This window comes from Acomys minous (assembly GCF_964271855.1).
Source record: "Acomys minous genome assembly, chromosome: 7".
Lineage (NCBI taxonomy): Eukaryota > Metazoa > Chordata > Mammalia > Rodentia > Muridae > Acomys > Acomys minous.
In genome coordinates this window covers 17622300-17639409 of record NC_140488.1, presented here as the reverse complement: position 1 = coordinate 17639409, position 17110 = coordinate 17622300, and the positions used below count along the sequence as shown (strand labels likewise).

The following is a 17110-nucleotide window of genomic DNA, read 5'->3' as shown; positions in this document are numbered from 1 at the left end:
GAGAAGGAGACGACCTCTGACACTGTCTGAAGGGTCAGGACCCACAGGCTCAATTGCCCAGAGACCTAGGATAGAACTGAATAGGAAAGGCAAAAAAGTCAATGAAATAATTCCTAATAATATTCTTCTATACTCATGCATTGGCGCCTATCACAATTGTCATTGGAGAGGCTTCATCCAGCAACTAATGGAAACAGAGGCAGAGAAGACCCACAGCCAAACATTAGGCAGAGCTCTGGGAATCCTGTGGAAGAGACATAGGATGAATTGTAGGAGGCAGAGGGGTCAATGACACCACAAGAAAAACTCACAGAATCAGCTTATCTCGGTTCATAGGTACTTACACACATGCAACTAACAATCAGGGAGCCTGCATTCATCTGACATATTGGTGTGCATATTGGTCTGATCTTCTGCATATATGTTATGATTGTGTGGCTTGATCTTATTGTGGGAATCCTAGGAGTGGAATCAGGGGCTGTCTCTCACTCTTTTACCTCCATTTGAGACCCATTTCCTAATATTGGGCTGCTTAGTCCAGCCTTAATATAAGGGGAGATGCCCTGTCTTATTGTAAGGTGATGTGCCGTTTTTGGTTCATATCTCTGTGATGCCTGCTCTGTTATGAAGGAAAATGGATGAGGAGTGGTTAGAGCAGAGAAGGGAAGAAAGGGGGGGAGTAGGGGTACAAGAGGGTGGAGAAACTGCAGTCTGGGTGTAATAATATGAAAGAATCAAATTTAAAAAAAGAATGGATACATAGCAAGCTTGAGTCTAGCTGGAGCTACATGAGACCCTGTCTGAAAAGCAAACAACCAAGTGAGTGAATGAATGAGGAAATAAAAACTGGTAGACAGTTTGATGAGACACATCACACAAAGATATATAACTGTTCAGTAGGCACATATGTACACATCAATAATGGTTAAAATTTACTAATATGTCAGAACATGATGGTTGTAAATTTTACAAACTAACAGTGGTGTATAAAGTAGTATAACTACTTGGAAAATAGTTCAATTATTGCTTGTTTAAAAATCAACATAAATTTATTATGATTCAACAATCCCATAATTATATTTTTTTAACCAGGAATACAAAATCATATGCCTCCAAATATACTTGCATAAGAATTATTTTAGCAGCTTTGTTACAATTTATTAATAGCTCATTGTAAACAATGCAGATAACATTAATAAAACAATACAATGGAATACTACTCAGTGATGAAAATATCAGGCTATTAGACTGAATAAACAAAACCTAATAAATAGTAAAAACATATTATTCCATTTAAATAAAACTAAAAAAGAAAGCTTAATCCATAATGCCAGGACAGAAGAGTTACTACATGGACTGCCACAACACATACTAGGGAAGGGAACTTATACTAATGGGAACATGATGGGATTGATGGGCTAACGACAAGTCTGGGGATGATCAGAAATGTATATATCTTTTATTGTGGTGATGATTACATGAATGTATAAATTTGACACAATTCAAGAAATGTACAAACTTGTATTTTATACATAAATGGTATTTTAAAATTCTAGCTATTGAGTAGGCAATCTATTTTTACAACCAGTGAGGGAATAGTATGACTTTCATTCCAAGGATTAATGTGAAAATGACTTTAATATATTTAACTTCCTTATATTTCTGGACTGAAATCCAGTTCTTTATGAGCTTTCGTTGCTGTTATCCCACTAGATTTTAGGATATCAGTCAAGATTGTTTCCATCCATTCTCATAAAATCAACCAATGACTTTATTATCCTGTCTTTGTTAATATCACCAACATACTAAAATTTAATTATTACTCTTCATTTGAGATACAAAACAAGCTATCATTGCCATAATACAGATAAAGTCAATCATATCACCTAGTCTTAAGATTCAGATATACATTCTTAGACGTTCTCTCCATATGCATTCGTGTTTAAACTTCCTGTTTCATATGCATTTAGACTGTTTATACAACATTACAACAGCAACATTAGCAAACCATTCAGATAAAAAAAAACTAACTTACTGGCTCTTGTCACCTTAAATATTAAGAGTTGCGTATTAATCCCTGAGAACTGTATCCTGCCTAGGATCTTTGTTCCAAGAAATTATCCTGGTTAATTTTTTTGTCAACTTGACACAAGCTTGAGTCATCCAGGAAGAGGAGCCTCGATTGAGAAAATGCCTCCATCAGACTGCCTGTAGACAGGTCTGTAAGGCATTTTCATGGTTAATAATTGATGTGGGAGGTCTCAGGCCACTGGGAGCAGTGGTCCTGGGTCCTATAAGAAAGTGGGCTGTGCAAGCCATGAGAAGCAAGGCAGTAAGCAGTGTTCTTCCATGGATGCTGCTTCAGTTCCTGCCTCCCGGTCCCTGCCTCAAGTTCTGACATTGGCATCCCTTCAAAATGAGTGTAAGTTGCAATGTGAAATAAACCCTCTCATTTGCACATTGTGTTTGGCCATGATGTTTTACATCAACAGTAGAATCCTAATATAATAATGAACTTATCAGTGTTATCTTGCTGTCTGATGATAAGTCGGCTTCCTCGGCTGTTGCTTCATCTTAGATTGGTTTCTTGTTTCCTTTGAGAGAAAAGAATATTTCCGGAATGCTTAGACTCTTATCAGTCTCATAACCATTGATTCCTGTTAATTAGGACCCCTGTTTTCACTCATCTTCAGCAAAAGTCTCTGGAAGGAGTGTGATAGGCTCAGCTTGGGACATGTGCTATTTCTGAACCAAATATAGTGGTTAGGAATTCATAATGTGGCACTAGACTTGGGTCACATCCCCATTCAGGTGAGTACTCCAAAGAAAGTTCCTATTATAAGCACATTAAATAGTCCACAGCTCTCTTGGCCATTCTCAAGTAAGAAACAATTTCCCACTTTAATTAATGAAAAGCTCAGTTCAATATAAAATCAAAGCCTCAAACCTCATACAAATTATTGTGTACTTACTTAACTACAGGAAATTATAGTTTGGAAAGTGATGCCAGTGGTGCTTCTGAATGCTTTCTTTATCTTAGCTGCTGACAAATGGAACTTCTGTGATATGAACAGAGAAGAAGGTAAGAGGTAAAGAAAGCAGAAAATATTTTTACTTGATAAATAAACTCTGGCACAACTGTCTTCCAGATGTTGGCAGATTTTATATGTCAAGTTTTTCAATTGTGGTATAATTGAATGAACTCTAAGAAACCCATCATGATGGACATGTCCCCATGGCCATGCCTTCTTGGGCTGTTAACTTAAATTTTCCCACTTAGTCTGTATTTTGTGTGATTTCTTTCTCTCATGGTCACCTTCTCCTTTTGGGCACAGTCAGCATCATGGCTACTTCATCATTTTCTTCCAAAAACATAAATTGAAAAATTATATAGCATTTGTCTTTGTCCAAGCAATCAAAGTCTACATTTGGAGTATATGGAGCTAATTCTCCATATACTGTTGACAGGCCAGCTGACCAGTCATAGCCTCTCACTTTTATAATTTTTGGAAAGTGAAAAAAAATCAACATTTTTTCCATACAAATCTTAGAGTACATATGTCACATTCACCAAATAGTTTTCTTGAGCAATTCTCAGCTATACAAGGCAGAGGAAATTAATTTCTATTTGACTTCTATGAGTGGTTTGAGACATCGTATATTAACCCAAAAGTCTACATTTCTAAATATTCAATTTCCCAAAAACTTCTTAGCCCCCAGCTATACTATTTGCAGATTGGTGGTAAGTACAAGGTGGTTGAGTGTGTTTGGAAATCCTATGTGGGAATACTTAGCATCTCACATTAGAATGACAATTTTTCAGGACACTTATTTATCTGAGCTTACGGGATTTTTACAGATGCTCAGGTAGAGGAGAAAATAGCTGATGAAATAATAAGTTACATGAAATTCCAGCTTTGTAGCATTAAATCTGTACTTAGCCTATTTCAGAAATCCTGATGTTTAAAAGATGCTTGTAATATGACACTTTGGAATTGTTTGTTCTGGTGCATATTACTTCTGCCTGCCTAGTATCATAGAGTATACACAGAAACATGTGCATATGTATGCAGAGATATATACATATACATTCAAAGACTGCATTTATGTTCTTATGTTCATATTTAATCTTTATGCTAGCTATTTGAAAGATTGATCATTAAAAGCAGAACCTACATAAAATCATTTCTATTTTCCTAAAATCATTTTTGAAAGTAAGCTTATTTGAAATAGCTGAAATTATGTATGTTGTTATTTTCAAGATATGCATTTGATACCCTTAAAACCTTCATGATATCCTATACCTCTGCTTTCCATCACTGTGAAGCTAGGCCATCAAAACTACCTTGCCAAAGTTCATTACAGCTGAGCAAGGCTATGTTAAGTTGTCTCTGGTGTACATGCAAATGATAATATGTTGGTCTGGAAACAAAAATTATATTAACATTCTAACAATTTGTGCAATCTTGTGAGCAAAATATGTAAGCATATCATTTTGATATGGTTTGCATCCCTGTGGGATACAGTTTATGAACAAAATAGGTACTGTATAATCATGAAAAGACACAAACACTAGGCTAGCAAAAGAAGATTTTTTTAATGCACTTATGATGACATACTTGAAATTTTGCACCAGCTCTAGATTGTCTACCTCTTCTTGCTTCATTATTGACCTATAAAGATTGTCACCTTCTTAGTCTCTGTCAGTCAAGTTTTCTCATACATGCACAGCAGTGTGAGAGGATTTTTCTTGTGTACATTATATATACCAGGTGACTCTTGGTTTTATCCTTGATGTTCTATCTGATCTTAAACTAGAGAGCAGGCTGATAGCTATTCAAAAGAATCACTAGTGATATAGACAGACTGAAGTATAAGGAAGGAGTCATGTTTCAAAAACATCAGACAGAAATTTTATTTCTGTGATAACATCTCCCTGTTTAGTAAAGTCGCTGAGCTGTGGGATAGCATGCTGTTCTCAGAAGCCTTGTCAGTTTAGCCTCCACTTTAGTTATTTGATGACTCTGTCTGGCTTTCTTTCTGGGACAACTGTCAGAAACGCAGCTGTCTATATTGCTAGCTGTCTGTTCTTGGTGTCTATGTGTACCTTGATACCATCTAGTGTAGTTTTTGTTTATATTTTGGTTCTCCACTGGCAAAGGATACTTGAGGAGGCCTGTTTCACATATTCTCTATGATCCATTCTTGCTTGGAGGCATTTCTCTTCTCAAATGGAGTTGTGAAGATTTGTTATTCCTAAAATATATTCTGCATACTATACTGATTATTTTCTATTTTTTAACCATTTCAAACACATATGTAATGCATTTTGGTCAGCTGTACCCTCCATTACCTCTCTTATCCCTTGTTCACCCCTGCTAAATACTTTCTTTTGCTCATACGTTCAACTCTTACTTTGATGGGTTTTTTTTTGTGTGTGTGTGTGTGTCCTTTCTTCAAGTCCCTAATATTTATGAGGAAGACTCTGAAGCATCTAGTGTGCAAATAGTACACTAACATGATTTCTAGAAATATAAAAGATACTTTGTCATATTTTCAAATTCCTTTGTTTATTTAATTTTGTATATTTTTAAAAGACAAATTTTATTCAAGTCTCATAGAGAGTTCTTTAAGTTTGTCTCAAGTTTAATTATTGTCAATTGAATAAATATGAGTGGAGGATTATTTACATGGACAACAAACTAGTGAATATACCAGTGAACAAAATGTCTCCCTTTCTGTGTCCATTAATTGGCAATAGATACTCAAGAAAGGATGGGTCCTCCTGATCATTCATCATCCATGTAGAAGGTACATAGCTGCTCTGATTTCATGAAGTTGCTATGAAGGCTGCCAAATGAAAATATCATCATGGTCTCAAGTAGCTTTGGACTTTATATTCTCCAGCATCAACTGACTAGGCAAGATGGATTTACTAATGCAACAGTAGCCCAATTGTTATAGGCCAACTAACTGCTTTCTGGTTTGTCTTGATACCGATGAACTGTCTATGATTTAAAACTTATAGTCGCTTATTTTCAATACTTAGGCTAGTTATGAATCTCTGCCTTAACCCCTACCAGAAGACTGAAGAAACTTCTCTGGCAAAAATAAGAGTAGCACAGATCCATAAATATAAATACAAATATTAAGAAGGTAGTTTAATGACATGGCTATTGAAATAGCACCAGTAGGTTTTTCCCAATGGCCTATAATGTCCCCCCCCATAGTAAATTTTCTTTTAAAAACTAGGTTTACAGTTTACAATACCAGACATGGAATCCCTCTCATGGATTAGACCTTATATCCAAACAGAAAATACTTCATTACTCTCCAACTCATGAGATACTATGCCACAATTGCACAAGTGAGCATGAAATACCTGACAGGTTATTGCTATAGCATGAAGATCTAGTGTTGGGTAAGACCATTAATATCTTTTCTCCCCTGGAAGCCTGAATAGCACCTACCAGCATTATGAAAGCTAGACATGAGAAGAAGAGTCAGTTTCCTGATTAATTTATATTGATTTCTTGATGTCATGAAACCAAAGTGAAATGGTGTCCTAAGCAATAGGGTCTTACAATTGAGCTATGATGGGAAAAAAGTCATAGATAACAATAGCTTGTGTAGTTTTGGTTCCCTCTATGGTCTCCTTGACTTGTAGAGTTATCCATGCTTGGCAGTTAGAGCTGTGTTAGAGCTTTGTTAGAGAACCATGTCTTTTTTTTTTTTTTTAGTTTAACAAAAATTTAATAGAAAATGTGTAGTTTCTTAGTCAAAAGATAAAAAGCCAGACCTAAATAAATGGGCAAATAAAAATAGAAGTTGTCTTCAAATTAATATGCATTTTGTTTAGATAACTTCAGTTTGTCAGATTTCAAAAATATTAAGGTATGGAATTATTTTTTATTAATTTATTCAGATTACAACTCAATTATTCTCTGATCATTTGTATCCTTCCTCCTACCTTCCTACCCCCACCCTATTACCTTCTCTTAGGTCCATGTCCGAGAGGGATGTCCTCCTTCACTTTATGGTCACAGGCTAACAAGTCTCATCTTGGTAGTCTGCCAATTCTTTCTTTGAGTGCCACCAGGGCTCCCCATGAAGGGGAGGTCTTCAAATATGGGGCACCAGAACTCATGTTAGAGTTAGTCCCCGCTCTCCACATAACTGTGGAGGATGTCCTGTCCTTTGGCTAGATCAGAGTAGGGTTTCAGTGTTTACTACTTGTATTGTCCTTGGTTAGTGCAATAGTTTGAGACAACACCCCTGGGCCCTGATCCACCTGTTAATGATGTTCTTCTTGTAGGTTTCTAAGACCCTCTGGATCCTTCTATTTCCCCATATCCTATATTTTGCTTACCTAGAGCCCCAGTAGGATGCCCTCACATCTGTCCCAATCTCTTGGTAAGTGAAGACATTCACGGGGCATGCCTTTTTGGCTAGTGTCCAATTATAAGTAAGTATATACCGTGTGAGTCTTTCTGTTTCTGGGTTAACTCACTCAGTATGATCGTTTCTAATTTCCTCCATTTGTCCACAAATTTCGGGAATTCCTTGTTTTTAATAGCTGAGTAGTATTCCATAGTGTAAATGTACCACAGTTTCTTTATCTATTCTTCCACTGAGGGACATTTAGGCTGTTTCCAGGTTCTGGCTATTAGGAATAAGGCTGCTATGAACATGGTTGAGCATATCCGTGTTGTGTGGTGGAGCATTTTCTGGGTATATTCCAAGGAGTGGAATAGCTGGGTCTTGAGGAAGCCCTGTTCCTATTTTTCTGAGAAAGCACCAAAGAGATTTACAAAGTGATTGTACCAGTTTGCATTCCCACCAGCAATGAAGGAGTGTTCCTCTCTCTCCACATCCTTGCCAGCGTGTGATGTCACTTAAATTTTTGATCTTAGCCATTCTGATAGGTGTAAGATGGAATCTCAGTGTCGTTTTGATTTGCATTTTTCTGATGACTAGTGACATTGAGCATTTCTTTAAGTGTTTCTCAGCCACTTGATATTCCTCTGTTGAGAATTCTCAGGTTGATCAATGGAATCGAATCGAAGACCCAGAAATGAATTCTCACACATACGGTCACTTGATTTTGACAAAGAAGTCAAATCTATTCAATGGAAAAACGATAACATCTTAAACAAATGATGCTGGTCTTCTTGGATGTCTACATGTAGAAAAATGCAATTAGACCCATATTTGTCACAATGCACAAAACTCAAGTCCAAGTGGATTAAAGACCTCAACATAAAACCAGAGACATTAAATCAATTAGAGGAAAAAGTGGGGAAGAGCTTGGAACACATTGGCACAGGAGATAACTTCCTGTACAGAACACCAACAGCCCAGGCCTTAAGGTCAACAATTAGCAAATGTGACCTCATGAGGCTGACAAGCTTCTGTAAGGCAGGAGACACTGTCAACAGAACAAAGTGACAGCCTACAGACTGGGAAAAGATCTTCACCAACGCTACATCTGACAAAGGTCTAAATATCCAAAATATATAAAGAACTCAAGAAATTAAACACCACCAAACCAAATAACCCAGTTAAGAAATGGGGCTCAGAACTAAACAGAGAATTCTCAACAGAGGAAACCATGTCTTAAACCGAGTATGGTGGCACATGCCTTTAATCCCAGCACTCGGGAGGCAGAGGCAGGTGGATCGCTGTGAGTTCAAGGCCAGCCTCGTCTACAAAGTGAGTCTAGAACAGCCAGGAGTACACATACTCATAGAAACCCTGTCTTGAAAAACAAAACAACAATAACAAAACAAAACAAAACAAAAGAACCCATGTGTTCTAGGAGCTATATTCTCCACCTATGCCAGGTGGATATAATCCTCTGGTTATTTTTATACCCCTCTCAGACAAGATATATGCCTTTTAATATAGTTTATTGTATTTTTATTTAAAACATTTCACAATTTAAGTACAATTTGATCATACTCTTCCCCTCCCCACATCCATCCAGATCCTCTCCCCCACTGCTTTCTCAAAAACAAACAATATCCAATACAACAACAAAAGTCCCTGATACTAGAAACACAAAATGAAATCACATCCCCAATGCCCAAAATACAAACCAAAGCAAAATAAATAGCAAATTATAATCAAATAAAAGCACATAAAAAAAGAACTGTGGGGTTCATTGTGTGTTAGTCAACTGCTCCTGAATATGAGGCCTGTCCTGGAGTGGTTGATGTTCCCAGTGTCACTGCATTGCAGAAAACTTATTTCCCTCTCCTGGCAAGTATAAGTGACAGTTCATGTTGGACTTTACCCTAGTAGCTATGTTTTAATTAATTCACTCACTTTAAAAATATAACAAAATAAAATATGAGATAAAAGAAAAAAATAGCACATCAAAGTTGGACAAGACAAAGCAACAAAAGGAAAAGAGCTGAAGAGAAGACGTAACAATGGTAACAGAAGAGGAGTGGATCTGGGGGAGAGTGGTGATGCAGGGGGAACTGGGAGGCGTCAGAGGAAGGTGAAACTGTGGCTGGGATGTTTGTATTGGAGAACAATTTTTTTAAGTTTAAAAACCAAATCAGAAGCCCACTGTTTTGCACACTCAGGAATCTCACCAAAACACTAAACTGGAAGCCATAGAGGACCTGGTGCAGATCCATGCCAACCCTCTGTGTGCTGCTGAGGTCTCTGTGAGTTCATTGTGAGCTTTGCTCATGTTGATTAAGAAGGTCTTGTTTTCTTTGTGTGCCTTTTCTTTAGTATGCTGAAATGTCATAACATTTACAAGGAAGACTCTGAAGTATCTAGTGTTGTAATAGCACCCTAATCTGATATCTCGAAATCAAGTAGTCTCAGCTGGGCAAGGTGGCACACACCTTTAATCCCAGCACTCAGGAGACAGAGGCAGATGGATTGCTGTGAGTTCGAGGCCAGCCTGGTCTAGAAAATCAGTCCAGGACAGCCAAGGCTACACAGGGAGACTCTGTCTTGAAAAAAAAAATCAAGCAGACTTTTTGTTATATTTTAAAATGCTTTCTTGAGTTGAGCATGGTGTCACATGGGAGGCAGAAGCAGAGGCAGACACAACTCCTGGTGTCCAGGCCAGCCTATTATACATACTGAGTTCCAGACAAGACAGGGATACATAGTGAGACACTTCTAAAACAATTAATTCCTTTGCTTCTTCATTTTTGTATATTTTGAAAGAGGTAGCTTCTCCTATTCAAGTCTAGTCTCATGCAGATTTCTTAAAGTTTGTGAAAACCTATGAAGATATGGAGACATTTAGAAGAAAAATTAAGTATGCCTGCATGTAAGGAAAATGCCCTGCTAAATATCCCATGACTCTGAACTTAGTGGACTTAAGTACAGTTATTATGGTACAGTTATGTGGCAAAGGCAAAAAAATTCAATTTATTCATTTCTTCACATTTAAAAATACTTTAATTTTATGTGTATAAATGTTTACCTTCATGTATAAATGAGCATGTGCCTGGGCCCATGGTGATCAGAAGAGGGCATCATGACCCTGATATTGGAGTTATGGACAGTTGTGAACCACCATGTGGATACTGGAAATCAAACGTGGGTTCTTGGAAGAAAAGCAGGTTCTCTTAAACACCAAGATCTCTCTCTAGTTTCCGTTTCCACATCTTAAAAAATATTTAGATTATAGTTTTCATACAAAGGTATACTGAATAGTTAACTAATGTTTTATTATAAACCTCAGAAATAGATGAAGAGTATCAATTGACAAAGAGTGTATGTTTCTAAGGCAGCCAATGTACTAAGATTCATTCTAGCCCTAATACTATATAGTACTGATATAGTTTTATATATATGTTAGTATATATGTGTGTGTGTGTGTGCATGTATACACAAGTGCATGCATAGTCAAATGCATCAGATGCATTTTGAGCTGAAGTTTTACATATATATACATATATATATATATATATATATAGAGAGAGAGAGAGAGAGAGAGAGAGAGATGATAGATACATAAATGGTTGATAGGTAAAATATGTAGATTTATACACATTTGAACCTGGTTAGTTAGCTTTAATTTGATGATTTTACATTTTTAAGTCAGTGCCTTCCCGCGGCTTACAAATTTCTGCAAAGCAACATAGTGTATGCTTAATTCATATAAAAATAAAATGGTCTTCTTCCTCCATAATGACATATTCATTTCAAGTAATGGTTTGTAAATTATTTGGGTAATATACTGATGCCTCTTTCCAGATGATATCATTCAATAATAGTATTGAAACAGCAGTAGCTATAATAGCAATGACAAAAAAAATTAATCTATCATTTGAGCTTCACTTTTGGTTTCTACCTTTATTTATTTTTCGCTATCAAATATAGCTAATAGTCCTCATTTACCACATTCCATGCTCTACACTAACTTCTTTAATTCAATCTTGAGGAATATATAAGACAGCTACTATCTTTATTCTTATGTAATATATAAAGAGATCTAGAGAAATTAAGCTGTAAGTAGGAATTTCCCTAGTGAGCTTGATGGTATTTGGAGCTGGAGTTCCAGCTCAATGAACCCTACAGTTACTGAAAACTCCTCTGGTAGCACAGAGAGCAATGGAAATTCATGGTATGAACTATTTGAAGAACTCATCTAGATAAATGTGTCTGACTATCCTGATTCACCTCTTGTGAGCAAAAAGAAATCTGGTGGCTCTACGATAAATTTGACTACTTTAAAAACAAAAAAGAAAAAAGAATGATGATCATTGGTTGTGTCTATCACCCCTGGATAAAATGACAAAGGAAAAGAATGAGCTCAGGATAAAATTAACTGGCCCCAGAAGCACATAAAAATTCTTAAGGATTTTAAGGGTACCCAGGAAGAAAATCTTTTTTACAGAAGTCAGGGCTCAAGCAGAGAAAAATCAAACCCAAGCCATCATCAAATGATTGGCTGACTTACAATTAAAATTAAGTCCTCACATGGAAAAGTATCAGCAGTTAACAGAGGGCACTTAGCTACATCCCCAATACTGCTTTGTTTTTTGTTGTCTGTTTTGGCAACAAGAATTTAAACCAACCACCTACCTCATCCTCCTACATTGCACAAGGTTTCGTTTTAGATTTTATTTTTAATTATGTGTATATGAGTGCATGCGTACATGAGTGCATGCATAGCCAAAGGCATCAGATCCATTTTGAGCTGAAGGTTTACGTATTTATGAGCTACCCTATGTGAGCCCTGGGAGCTAAACTTGGGTTCTTTACAAGAGCAGTACACTTTTTAAAAATCAATTTATAGCCTGATACCAGAACCCTCCCTTTCTCCTCCCAGTCCTGTTCTCATGGCTCTTCCCCTATGCCCCCTCACCATGTTCTCAACAAAGGAGGGGCCCTAAGGTATACCAACCCATACTGGCACCTCAACTCACAGCAGGACTAAGCTCACCCTCTCCTACTGAGACCTGACAAGGCAGTCCAGGTAGGGGAAAGGGATCCAAAGATAGATACCACAGTCAGAGATAGCCCCTACTCCATTGTTAGGTGACCCACATGTTGACCAAGCTTCATACTTGCTACATATGTGTAAGTGGTCTAGATCTAGGTTGTTAGTTCGGTCTCTGTGAGTCCCAATGGGACCATGTTAGTTGACTCTGTAGGTATTCTTGTGGTATCATTGACTTCTCTTAATCCCTCAATCCTTCTGCCCTCTCTTACCCAAAACTCCCAGAGCTTGCCCTAATGTTTGTCTATGGGCCTCTGCATATGTTTCCATCAGCTGATGGATGAAACTTCTCAGAAAAAAGTTATGCTATGCACCTGTCTGCAGTCAAAGCAGAGTCATTAATAGTGTCAAGTGGTGACTTTCTGCCATGGTGTGGGTCTCAAGTTGGGCCAGTCATTGGTTGACGATTCCCTCAATCTCTGCTCCATTTTATCCCTGAATTTCTTGTAGGCAGGACACTTTGGGTCTAAGATTTTATGGGTAGGTTTGCTGTCCCCCGCCTTCCACTGGAAATTCCACCTGGCTAGAGTACACTCTTAGCCAATGAGCTAGGTCCCCAGCCTCCTCACTATACACACTTTTTAAGAGCCCATGTTTTTATTTCTCTTTTTTACATACCCAGTAGTGAAACCAATATATCATTAGTTCATACTTAACTTCTTGAGAAACTGAGCCTGTTTTTCAAAGTAACTACAATAGTTTACATTCCCACCAGCAGTGTACAAGGGTTCCACAGCCTTCACATACTTGCAGATGTGAAAAAACAAATCTTTACGTTTTTTAATCTAGTCATTTCAGTGAATGTATTCATGGTTATCTCATTATGGTCATGATTTGCATTATTCAAATGACTAATGATACTGAATATTGTTTTTTGTCCTTATTGAGTATTCTTCTATAGTCCTGGGAGAAGGGTCTATTCAAACAATTTGATTTCATTTATGTGGGCTATTGTTTTTATTGTTTAGGGATAAGTAAGCATTATTCATTCTGAATATAAGTCCCTTACCATATACATATGATTTGCACATACTTTCTTTAATTGTGTAGATTTCCTTTCCATTTTCTTTTTATAAATTTTGGGGCATGAAAGTGTTTTTCTAATTGTGACAATTTTATTAACTTCCATATTTAATGTCATATTTCAGAAACTTCAGACAGGAGTTTTAAAAATTATTCACTATGGAAAAATAGCCAATATGCTGGAATTCACAGAGCAGTTGCATACTTAATGCATAGTAGTTGTGACAGCAATCACAAGACCTGCACAAGATCAAGCCATAAAATACCACCATGGATGGGAGAGGGCCTCATGAGGTGCTATTGGTAACTCACGGCTGTCTGCTGTGGGAGGGAGAGTCAGTTTTCCTCAGGAATTTAGATCCTGAGAGGCTGCCCAAGGTCCTAGAAGATGTTCTACACTCATGCATCTTCTTGCAGCATTAAGGGGACTCAGGGAGTTTTGTTTTTCTCTTCTTTCTTTCTTTCTTCCTTTCTTTCTTTGTTTCTTTGTTTCTTTGTTTCTTTCTTTCTTTCTTTCTTTCTTTCTTTCTTTCTTTCCTTCCTTCCTTTAGGTGCATAAAGTTGAAAGGAAAAAGTGGTAGGGGCCTATGGGAAAAGTTAGGGGTAAGGATATAGGGAGTTTATTTGGTCAAAACAAATCATATACATGCTTTAAGTTCTCAAACACAAAAAAAAATAGTTTATGCGCAAGCACAGTTGAGGTTAGTGTGTTTGTGTATTTGTGTGTTTGTGTGTGTGTGTTACAAACAAGTTAACCAACAATATTTTTTGTGTAGTCTCTTCACTTTTTGCTAAAAACCCACAACTCTACATGGTTTTTGCCACCATTGATCAAAGTCACTTGACTTGGATGTATTTGTTTCCTAGTCTCTATTATATCCCACTGATCAATACTATTCTTTTAGTACACTGCCTTGATTACATCAGCTTTGTTCAATGGTGGCAAAATAACTTATGTGAACACATTGAGTTCTCAAACAAATTATTTATGCCTAGGCTTCTTATAAGAAGTCTAAAGGTCTTTAATCCAGAGATATTAAATCAGTTAGAAGAAAAAGTGGGGAAGAGCCTGGAACACATAGGCACAGGAGATAACTTCCTGAACAGAACACCAACAGCTCAGGACTTAAGGTCAACAATTAAAAAATGGGACCTCATGAGGCTGAGAAGCTTCTGTAAGACAGGAGACACTGTCAAGAGAACAAAGCAACAGCCTACAGACTGGGAAAAGATCTTCACCAACCCTACCTCTGACAAAGGTCTAATATCAAAAATATATAAGGAACTCAAGAAATTAAACACGACCAAACAAAATAATCCAATTGAGAAATGGGGCATGGAACTCAACAGAGAATTCTCAGCAGAGGAATATCAAATGGCTGAGAAACACTTAAAGAAATGCTCAACCTCCTTAATCATCAGGGAAATGCAAATCAAAATGACTCTGACATTCCATTTTACACCCATCAGAATGGCTAAGATCAAAAATTCAAGTGATACTACATGCTGGCAAGGATGTGGGGAGAGAGGAACACTCCTTCATTGCTAGTGGGAATGCAAACTGGTACAACTACTTTGGAAATCTATCTGGAGCTTTCTCAGAAAATGGGAATAGGGCTTCCTCAAGACCCAGCTATTCCATTCCTTGGAATATTCCCAGAAAATGCTCCACCACACAACAGGGACACATGCTCAACCACGTTCATAGCAGCCTTATTCATAATAGCCAGAACATGGAAACGACCTAAGTGTCCCTCAGTAAAAGAATAGATAAAGAAACTGTGGTACATCTACACTATGGAATACTACTCAGCTATTAAAAACAAGGAATTCCAGAAATTTGTGGACAAATGGATTAAGCTAGAAATGATCATACTGAGTGAATTAACCCAGAAGCAAAAAGAGTCAAATGGTATATATTCACTTATATCAGGACACTAACCCAGGGAGCATGTCCCATGAAAGTCTTCACTTACCAGGAAAGTAGGTCAGAGGGGAGGACGTCCTACTGGGACTCTAGATGAGAGAAGCATGGGAGAATGGGGAAATAGAAGGATTCAAAGGGTCCTAGAAACCTACAAGAAGAACATTATGAAGCGCAGATCTGGGCCCAGGGGTCCTGCTCAAACTATGGTACCAGCACAGGACAATACGTGCAGTAAAGTTCGAACCCCTACCCAGATCTAGCCAATGGACAGGACATTCTCCACAGTTGAGTGGAGAGTGGGGACTGACTTTCACACGTACTCTGGTGCTCCATATTTGACCATGTCCCCTGGAAGGGGAGACCAGAGGAAGGATAGCAGGTTACCAAGAAGAGACTTGTTACCCTATGAGCATATATAGAAGGAGGAGGTCCCCCTCAGTCACAGCTATAGGGGAGGGGAGTAGGGGGAAAGTGGGACAGAGGGAGGAATGGGAGGATACAAGGGACAGGCTAACAATTGAGATGTAATATGAATAAATTAATAAAATATTAACATTTTAAAAAAAGAAAAAAATAATTCTAAAGTTCAATAAAAGGAAGAGTTCACTCCACTTGAGTTCTGTTGGGCCACTCTGCATGCCTAATCCACAACTGAAGGAGCTGCTTGCCTGCAGCCCAGGCACCATCCCCTTCCTCACCCACACTGGTTCAGATCCACCTTAAAAGCATGAGGCAACTGTGAAGTTGCTGGCCAGTGACTTGCATCATGGCTGCAGATGGGGGTCACCACTTGACATATGAAGGCCAACATAGTCAGGACCACTGGCCATCGATATCCATACCGTGTGGTATTTGATCCCAATCTGCCTGCTGTACAGCCCCACAGATATGATCAGCCTGGTGTTAATCCTTTGGATCTAAGCAATCATGGCCATGTAGCTTTCTCTGCTCCCAACCCTATACCTGAGTGGACTACCCTGCAAATACACAGTGGCCCAGCTCCACCTGCACCTGGGTAAGAAAGGATAGTGAAGCCACAGCTGCAGAGCTCCATCTGTTCCATTATTATTCAGAGTCCTATAGCAGCTTGACCGAGCCTTTCAGAAGCCACAGGGCCTGGCTGTTCAGGCATCTTGATTGAAGTGGGTGAGACTGAGAATCCAACTTATTATGGCATTCTGAGTCATTTGCATGAAATAAGACATAAAGATAAGAAGAACTCAGTGCCTCCCTTCAATGTGAGAGATCTGTTCCCCTCAACAGTTTTTCGGCTACAATGGCTCAATCATAACTCCTCCCTTCTACCAGAGTGTTCTCCGGACAGTCTTCAACAGAAGTGCCCAGACTTCCATGGGACAGTTACAAAGCTTCAGGGGACGTTGCTCTCTACAGATGAGAAGCCATCTGAGGCCATTGTACAGAACTATAGAGTCCCTCAGCCTCTCAAGCAGAGAATCATCTTTTCTTCTTTCATTCAAGTGGGACCGTTGTATACCACAGGGCAGATGCTGGCTCTAGGTGTGGGAATCTTCGCTGGATGTCTCTGCCTCCTGCTGGCTGTTTATTCCATTGCCTCCCACTACACACACTGGAGAAGCAAGGATCTGCTTCTTCAAGGAAAAGCAGAGCCTCTGGCCTTTCAAAGCTATAGACCAGGAGATCCCTGTTTCAATCTTTAG

General features: G+C 38.2%; 1 pseudogene across 1 annotated transcript; it reads left to right on the top strand.

The window, feature by feature from the left end:
• The first annotated feature begins 3003 nt into the window (after positions 1-3003).
• On the top strand, positions 3004-17110 carry LOC311602084 (carbonic anhydrase 14-like; annotated as a pseudogene). The gene is made up of 2 exons: positions 3004-3082; positions 16187-17110. The product of its transcript is annotated as a carbonic anhydrase 14-like (transcript).